Consider the following 10,000-nt stretch of genomic DNA (forward strand, 5'->3'; position numbering starts at 1 on the left):
TCTACTAGAACGATTTTGTTTTTCTTTTGGGAATGGCGGAAATTCCTTAGAAGCTTGTATGGGAATTTTAACGAGTGTTGTGTGTGAAAACATTTTTTCTCTCGTGGAACAAGACGTAGATATTAGTGCTCCTGTGTGTGATTTTTTTTTTTTTTTTTTTGGAAAATGGCGTTTTTGGAGATTTTTTTCCAGGAGCCTCAGATGTTTTGTTTCGTAAAGTTGATGTTGGTTTTTGTGCTTATTAGTTGGTGAGTATATAATTGTTCTTAATGGGTGAACTACCTGTTTCTTTTCTTGTTTAACGTACATTCTCTCTGTTTTTCTTTCTTCTTTACTGTCTGTCTGTTTAATGATTGTATCTTTTAACTTTTCTGTGTTTCTATCTCTCTCTTTCTCTCCTCTAACTTATTTTTTTCTCTCTCTATTCGCACTCCCTTTCTTTCATTTACTCTATTTCTCATTTCTTTATCTCTTTTGTTGTCTTCTTTCCGTTTCTCTTTCTGTGCCTCATTTATTTTCTCTCATTCTGTCTCTCTCTAGTTTGCTTTTTCCTTTCCTCTTCTCTCTCTTTCTCGTGTAATTCTGTTCTTTTCTCTCTCCCTTCCCATCTTTCTCTCCGTCTCTCACCATTTTTCGTTATTTTTTATTTCACTTTCCTCTTCTTTTCACCTCTTTCTATCTTTCTAATTATTGTAACGCGCTCGCCTCTCTCCTTCTCCTTTCCTCTCCTCCTCCATCTACCTCCCTTCTTCTTTCGCCTCCTTCCTTCCCGATTCTTTATTTTCTATCTGTCTGTCTCTATCTTTGTGTGTGTGATTGTTCGTGTGTGTGTGTGTGTGCGTGTGTTTCTTTTTTTTTCTTTCTTTCATTCTCTCTCTTCCCCACATTCTCTTTTTCTCTTTATTTCTTCCCTTTTCTTTGTTTCTCTCTCTCTTCTCTCTTTCTCTCTCGCTCTCTTTCTTTTCCCTCCCTCTCTCTCTCTCTCTCTCTCTCTCTCTCTCTCTCTCTCTCTCTTCTCTCTCTCTCTCTCTCTCTCTCTCTCTCTCTCTCTCTCTCTCTCTCTCCTCTCTCCTTTCTTTCTCCTCTCCCTCCCTCCCTCCCCCTCTCTCTCTCTCTCGGTCTTCACTCACTCACTCCCTCCTCCACCTCTCCCCCCCTCTCTCTTTCCCTTCCTCTCACAATCTCTTTTTTTTCTCTCCCTCCCTCTCTCTCTCTCTATCACTCTCTCTCTCCTCGCTCTCCCATCCCTACTCCCTCTCTTTCCCTTACTCTCTCTCACTTTCCTTTCTCTCTCTCTCTCCCTCCTTCTCTTTCCCTTCTCCCCTCCTTTCTATCCTCCTCCCTCCCTCTCTCTCACTTCTCCCCCCTCTCTCCTCGCTCTCCCTTTTCCCCTCTCTTCCCTTCCTCTCTCTCTCTCTTTCCCTTCCTCCCCTCCCCCCTCTCTCTCGCTCAACTCCCTCCTCACCTCTCTCACTTTCCCTTCCTCTCTCGCTCTTTCTCCCCCACCTTCTCTCTCTCTCTCTCTCACTTTCCCTCCCTCCCTCCTCCCTTCCTCTTTCTCTCCCTCCCCCCCCTTCTCTCTCTCTCTCTCTTGCTTTCTCTTAATCTTCCAGTCTTTACCTGTCTGTCCACCTGTCTCTGTCTCTCTCCGTACTTTCCTGTCTCTCTTAACTCCTCTTCTTCATCTCTCTCTTTCTCTGTCTGGACATATACGCGTCCGTGAGTAAATATATACTTAAATGGAAGTGTAAAGAAACAGGTTTTGAAGGAATTCCCGGTTTCATGTATGTATTTTATCATTCGTTAACTCTCTTATTGACCTTTTATCTATTTCGTATCTTTTCTTCTCTTCTCTTTTTCTTTTTTCCCGACTGTTTCAAGGATGTGATATTTTTTTCTCTGTGTATTATGTTATCTGTTCTTTAACTTCCGTCTGTCTGTCGTGGTTCTGAGGAAGGAGGGAGAGGGAGAGGGAGGGAGAGGGAGAGGGAGGGAGAGAGGGAAGAGAGAGAGGGAGAGTGGGAGAGGGAGAGAGAGAGAGGGGAGAGGGAGAAAGGGAGGAGGGGAGAGGGAGAAGAGAGAGGAAGAGAAAGGGGGAGAGGGAGAGGGAGAAGAGAGAGAGAGAGGGAGAGGGAAGAAGAGAGAGAGAGAGAGAGAGAGAGGGAGAGAGAGAGGGAGAGGGAAGGAAAAGGGAGAGGAGAGAGGGAGAGGGAAAGGGAGAGGGAGAGAGAGAGAGAGAGAGAGAGAGAGAGAGAGAGAGAGAGGGAGAGAGAGAGAGAGAGAGGAGAGAGAGAGGGAGAGAGAGAGAGAGAGAGAGAGAGAGAGAGAGAGAGAGAGAGAGAGAGAGAGAGAGAGAGAGAGAGAGAGAGAGAGAAGGAGAGGAGAGAGAGGGAGAGAGAGGGAGAGGAAGAGGTAGAGGAGGAGGAAGGAGATAGAGGGAGAGAGAGAGAGAGAAGAGAGAGAGAGAGAGAGAGGGAGAGAGAGAGAGAGAGAGAGAGAGAGAGGAGAGAGAGAGAGAGAGAGAGAGAGAGAGAGAGAGAGAGAGAGAGAGAAGAGAGGAGAGAGAGAGAGAGAGAGAGAGAGAGGAGGGAGGAGAGTGAGAGAGGGAGAGGAGAGGAGCGAGTGGGAGGGAGGAGAGAGAGAGAGAGAGAGAAAAAAAAGGGGGAGGGAGGAGGGAGAGAGAGGAGAGAGAGAGAGAGAGAGAGAGAGAGAGTGAGGAGAGAGAGAGAGAGAGAGAGAGAGAGGGAGAGAGAGAAAGAGAGAGAGAGAGAGAGAGAGAGAGAGAGAGAGAGAGAGAGGGAGGGAGGGAGAGAGAGAGAGACACACCCACACACACACACACACACGCGCACACACACACACACACACACTCACACACGTGCATATGTGTATGTATATATATATGACTGTGCATGTGTGTGCGTCCTCGTGTGCATACGCGTGTGTGTTCAAGCACAATAAAAAACACTGACAGGAGGGTATTTATGAACAAAAAATCCACCTCACAGTCTTTATCGTCTCAGTGAACACAATAGCTGATACTCATTCGAGCACCATTTACCTGCCAAAGGAAATGAGGGGGAATTAGTCTTCCATAAAACACCCGTTTAACCTTCTATAAGTTTAAATCCCTTTATCAAACCGCCAATCCACTTCCGGTTTAAGAAAAAAGAAGAAAAAGAATGTCACTCTCCATATCAATTTACAAAGTTCCATTAGGAAGACCTTGCCATTCACCTCGATAACGGACGAATGAACTTGACTGAACAAAAACAATGAACAAAAAAGATACTAGACATTACATACAAGCCATATAACCACCCTTGTATTTTCTCTCCGTAATTATGGGTCTCGAGATCTAGAAATAGAATAAAAAGGAGAAGAAAAAGGAGAGAGAAAACAAGTAGAAAGGTGATAACCCCGCTGCCTCTTCGACAGCAGTGCGCGTTCAAGGTCGACGAAAACCGGTCTTGGGAGGCGGGAAACGTTTGTGTTTTTGGTGATTTATCGGGATTACGAACTTGCTAATGTTGTTTTTTTCTTGTTTTACATTTTATTTACTTGTATGTGTCATTATTTCTTTTTATATCTTTTTTTTATTATTTTTATCTTATTCTCTTATTTCTGTCATTATTTCCTTATAATTATTGTATGTTTTCCATTCAAAAGATTTCTCAAAGTCATCATAAATGCTGACTAAGGATACTGTTGACGATAGTGATGATCAGTGACGTTGGGCGGTGATTTGGCAAAATATATCGGGAAAAAAACTCTATATGATTTTTTTTTCATCGAGAATCGAAACTTGTCAAAGATGTTTCTTTTTTACTTGTTGGCTTCCCATTCTTTCCTTCCTTGTTTCTCTTGGCGTGATTTCGTTTTAAATTTCGCTTTACGACTGTTTTTTTATTTCTCCCTTCCTCTCTCTTCTCCTCCCCTCTCTCTCTTTCTGTCTCTCTCTCTCTCTTTCTCCCTCCCCCTTCTCTCTTTCCCATTTCCTCTCTCTTTCTTTCTATCTCTCTTTTTCTCTCCCTCTTTCTTTTGCTCTCTCTCTCTCTCTCTCTTAATCTGTCTTTAACTGTCTGTCCATCTCCGCATTTTTCTTTCTCTCTTTCTTCTTCATCTCTCTCTTTTTCTGCCTGGATATACGTGTCCGTGAGTAAATATAGCGTGATCTGCTTTCATGAACGAAATTTCAGGTTAGCAGCCAGTCAGACGCTGGCATCCATACCTTTAAATATAATTATGAAATATTTCGCTATATAAAATCTATGGAATTCGGAAGTCGGTTGTTGTAGGATTTTTTATCAATAAGTGGAATTTGTAATAATTAATATTTCGGTTCAGAATGTCGAATATTGAGTTTAAAGAAGTGAGTTTATGCACACACACACATACACACACACACACACACACACACACACACACACACACACACACACACACACACACACACACACACACACACACACACACATATATATATATATATATATATATATATATATATATATATATATATATATATATATATATACATACATTCCACGAATCATGAATTTTCTGGCAAGACGATGTTAAGTTTCATCGAGAAAAACGATTTTATTTACCAGAAATACTTACTTTACTTATGATAACTATAATGGTAACGATGCTACAATTAAGAATAATAACCCAAGCCATCTTCGGCTAAACAGGTTGTCAATATCAAGATAAAACAACTTTCTGGTCATATTATTGGCTTGAAGGTACCTTAGTTAGAGCATTAGAAAACGCTTCCCTCAAGTCAACAGATCATAGAAAACGGCACTCAGAAGGTCACAGAAAAAGCATTTTTCGACCATAAACAGCTGATTTTTATAATTACAATTGATTACGGGTATAATATCATTTGTAGAAAAATTGTGAATAAGAATGAATGTGTACACAATACAAGAGATGTATTTGACCGGTTTCGATTATATCTTCGTCAGAAATACATGATATATTCGAAACCGGTAAAATACATCCCTTGTATTGTGAAGATATTCATTCTCAATCATACCTTTGCTACATTTGTCAAGATGAATACGGTTCATAATAACATCTCATATATTCACGAGATGAGTGATCATTATGATAGTACTTTAAGTTCTTACCAATAACCAAAAGTACAATTACACTAATAATAATAATGGAAACGGTGCTCAGGAATTCACTTTTTTCGACCACACACAACCGACAGTGATCAATATTATAATTACAAATGATTTTGATTATAATGGCATTCAATGTAATCACGGGTAAGGGATAATCATGACTATGCTATAAGTATGGAAATAATAAATATAAGGATAATGACAGGGATACTTGCAGTGACAGTGATAAAAGCAATGATTACCAATGACACAAAAAGAATGATAAAAAACGACCATGAAAACAAGATCAATTTCTTTCCTTCTCTCTATTTCTTGTTGTTTCTCTCTTCCCCACATTCTCCTTTTCTCTTTCTTTCATCCCTTCTCTTTCTCTTTTTCTTTTTTTTTTTTTCTCTCTGTCCCTCGCTCTCTCTCTCTCCGCCCCCTCTATCTCTCTCTCTCTCTCTCTCTCTCTCTCTCTCTCTCTCTCTCTCTCTCTCTCTCTTCTCTCTCTCTCTCTCTCTCTTCTCTCTCTCTCTCTCTCTCTCTCTCTCTCTCTCTCTCTCTCTCTCTCTCTCTCTCTCTCTCTCTCTCTCTCTCTCTCTCTCTCTCTTCTTCTCTCTTTCTCTCTCTCTCTCTCTCTCTCTCTCTCTCTCTCTCTCTCTCTCTCTCTCTCTCTCTCTTAAATAACACACAAAAAAACTATAATAGTTGTAGTAGTGATGATAAAGTCAACAATGATAAAGGTAATAATAATAGTGTTAATTATGATAACACTGATGGTAGAAAAATGCTGAGGAAGATTAAAAGTGATATTTTTAATAATGATGATGATAAGAATGACGATGATATAAATAGAATAATTACATTGATATTAGATAATGATGTTAATTACAGTAATGAGTATGGCAATGGTAGTAAATATGATATAGACATTAATGATAATTATAACAATGGTACCAATACCATCACCAACGCTAATAAATATAAGATAATTATCATACAATATACAATATAATTATATAATTATAATTATCTTATCTTACAAATAACAATAAGTATTAATATCCTCACACTCATCAGTGTTATATCTAACGTTACATTATAAGACATTCGCCGAACAATTAACGAAATGATAGAATTTTTGGAGTTAAATACCCATTTTGATTTAGACATTTATACACCTATTCTAATACGTGAGAACTGACAGTGTTCTGCGGTACATTCTAATACGTGAGAACTGAAAGTCATTAGTGGTACATACATTTGAATTCCGGAATCATCTGATGTTAAAAAAACCGTAGATTAGCACTCAAGTTCATGTTGACTAAAGGCTTGTATGTATATATGTATAGGCTTGTGTGTATACGTGATCTAAAGAAAAATGTGTTCGCTAGATTAGGATGTGTATATTTATATCTATCTTTCTATGTGTGTGTGTGTGTGTGTGTGTGTGTGTGTGTGTGTGTGTGTGTGTGTGTGTGTGTGTGTGTGTGTGTGTGTGTGTGTGAGTGTGTGTGTATATGTATGTATAGGCTTGTGTGTATACGTGAACTAAAGAAAAATGTGTTCGTTAGATTAGGATGTGTATATTTATATCTATCTATCTATATATATATATGTGTGTGTGTGTGTGTGTGTGTGTGTGTGTGTGTGTGTGTGTGTGTGTGTGTGTGTGTGTGTGTGTGTGTGTGTGTGTGTGTGTGTGTGTGTGTGAGTGAGTGTGTATATATGTATGTATAGGCTTGTGTGTATACGTGAACTAAAGAAAAGAATGTGTTCGTTAGATTAGGATGTGTATATCTATATTTATCTATCTATGTGTGTGTGTGTGTGTGTGTGTGTGTGTGTGTGTGTGTGTGTGTGTGTGTGTGTGTGTGTGTGTGTGTGTGTGTGTGTGTGTGTTTAACTATGTGTGTGTATAACTGTCTCTTATGTATGTTTTGATTAATAAAAAGGGACTAACAGATATTAATTTTCTTCAGATTTTTTGCCACATAGTTTCATTCCGAGACTAGATTTAGATTCAGGTTCGACGGCAAATTAATTCACTTTTGAAAATCCAAAAAAAAAAAGAAAGTTCGACGTATAATATTTCTGAGCAATAAAAATACTTAAAGTTACAAAGACAAAACATCCATATTGGGAATAAACATTACCTAACAGTAGAAAATACGTATATACACCTACACACCCACACATGTATACATAACACCAACGCATATTTCAATCTATAAATAACAACCGCATCTATTAACCTCGGTATGTAAAAAAAAAAAAAAAAAAAAAAAAAAAAAAAAAAAAAAAAAAAAAAAAAAATCTTTACTTACAAAAAAAAAAAAAAAAAAAAAAAAAATACTTACGGAAGAATTATTACTTACAAAAGACTTCCAGCGCTGACACCTTCACCATGTCGCAAATGACGTAAGTAAAGACCCCTTTGGCTTTCCCACTCCCTGTTGTTTCTCATCCTCCTGCCCCCAAGTCAGAGGTGGAAGGAACAGCTGTTGCCTTATTTGGCAGCGCGGCGCAAAACCTCCGCGTCATAACACATTAGGAAAAGATTATGTTTCTCTCTCTTTCTTTCTCTTCTTTATTATCCACTTTCTTTTAGCTCTCCGCATCATAACATACAAAAGATTCTGTTTTTCTCTCTTTCTCTCTCTTCTTTTTTATCTACTTTCTTTTAGTTCTTTAGGGTATCACCTCTGCATCATAACGTACTGGGAAAAGATTTTGTTTCTCTCTCTTTCTTTCTCTTCTTTTTTATCTACTTTCTTTTAGCTCTTCGCATCATAACATACAAAGATTCTGTTTTTCTCTTTCTTTCTTTTCTGCTTTATCTACTTTCTTTTAGTTCTTTGGGGTATCACCTCCGTATCATAACATACAAGGAAAATATTCTGTTTCTCTCTCTGTCTTTCTCTTCTTTTTTATCTACTTTCTTTTAGCTCTTTGCATCATAACACACAAAAGATTCTGTTTTTCTTTCTTTATTTCTTTTCTGCTTTATCTCCTTTCTTTTAGTTCTGTAGGGTATCACCGTATCATAACATACTGGGAAAAGATTCTGTTTTTCTCTTTCTTTCTCTTCTTTTTTATCTACTTTCTTTTAGCTCTTTGGGGTATCATCCTATCATAACATACTGGGAACATATTCTGTTTCTCTCTCTTTCTTTCTCTTCTTTTCTTATCTACTTTCTTTTAGTTCTCCGCATCATAACACACTAGGAAAATATTCTGTTTCTCTCTCTTTCTTTCTCTTCTTTTTTATCTACTTTCTTTTAGTTCTTCGCATCATAACACACAAAAGATTCTGTTTCTCTCTCTTTCTTTCTCTTCTTTTTTGTCTACTTTCTTTTAGCTCTCCGCATCATAACATACAAATATTCTGTTTCTCTCTCTTTCTCTTCTTTTTCTATCTACTTTCTTTTAGCTCTTTGGGGTATCATCGTATCATAACACACTAGGAAAAGATTATGTTTCTCTCTCTTTCTTTCTTTTCTGTTTTATCTACTTTCTTTTAGCTCTTTATGGCATCACCTCCGCATCATAACATACTAGGAAAAGAATTTGTCTTTCTCTCTTTTTCTTTCCCTTCTTTTTTATCTAATATCTTTTAGCTCTTTAGGGAAAGTGTTCGTCGGAAAGATGGGAATAAGAGTGAATACTGTCAAGCAATATGAATGAAAATGAATAACGTCACGTCACAAAATAAGAATGAAAGTGAATAATATTACACGATGTGAATGAGATTGAGTGACGTCACAAGATAGTGGAGGGAACTGATAGTCTCATAAAGAAAGATATATGATTTAAATTTCGTTATTACAACTTCACACCTTATGTGGTTCGTGTATAATGACAGTATTTTGATCACCGAGATAAAACTAAACATTGGTTAAACATAAAACACGACAAAAGATAGAAAAAAGAGAGAAAATGAGAGATAACCTCACCGTGGTTAAAACCTGAACCTACCATGAATAAAAGAAAAATAAAAAAAAGTCACAAAAAATAAAAATTCACGCCTTCCTCTGGACACAAGCCAATACCACACAACGAATTCCTTTAATAATTCTTCTAAGACAAGAATTAAAAAACAAAAAAACATACAGTGTATTCCTTCTCAACAACCACCACCAATAACCAAAACTAACACCTACGTATCAATGCAGATAAGCGAGATAACGAAGATAGAGATATAACCAAACAAAATTCCTGCTTACCTTGGGGTGTTAAAATTGCCCGAGGAGTTTTAGGAACACGAGAACAAATGCGGTTAAAGAAGACAGATATCCTATCAGACGGGTCCGTGGTTCCTCCATGGGCGGTGCAGACGATCACGGGAAGCGCTTGTGTTCTCAACTATGAACAAGGAAGGGGACAAATGGCTGGAATGCACGCACTTACACACAGATACAGACACACACACATGTGCATATACATATAACAACCTACCTATCTATTTATCTATCTATCTGTCTATGTATTGATGTATCTATCTGTCTAAGTATGTATCTATCTATTTATTTATCTATCTAGCTATCTAATTGTGTATCTATATAAGAATGTATATGTGCGTGTGTATGTGTATCAATATACATATCATTTATATGAATGCTACCAAAACAATGCTCACCCACAATTTCGACAAAACGGCTGTTCCACAAATAAGGACATATGAATAAAACTCCAATGATGTGGCTCTATAACCCCCTCCCCCCCCCCCCTCCACGCCCCCTCCTCATCCTCCCCCGCCGTCCAACTGTCCGTGCTTGCAGAGACCTTGAAAACCCAATGAAAAATAAGACCAAGGAATTGCAAAATTATCTTGCCCCAACACCCTATCCCTGGTTTTGAAGAAGAAAGCTCATTGCTTT

At 38.0% G+C, this 10,000-nt stretch overlaps 1 protein-coding gene across 3 annotated transcripts in view; it reads left to right on the top strand.

The window, feature by feature from the left end:
• The window catches only part of LOC113814307 (venom phosphodiesterase 2), a 27,429-nt gene that overhangs the window by 236 nt on the left and 17,193 nt on the right, over positions 1 to 10,000 (top strand). The window lies entirely within an intron of this gene.

This window comes from Penaeus vannamei, chromosome 8 (genome assembly GCF_042767895.1).
Source record: "Penaeus vannamei isolate JL-2024 chromosome 8, ASM4276789v1, whole genome shotgun sequence".
Lineage (NCBI taxonomy): Eukaryota > Metazoa > Arthropoda > Malacostraca > Decapoda > Penaeidae > Penaeus > Penaeus vannamei.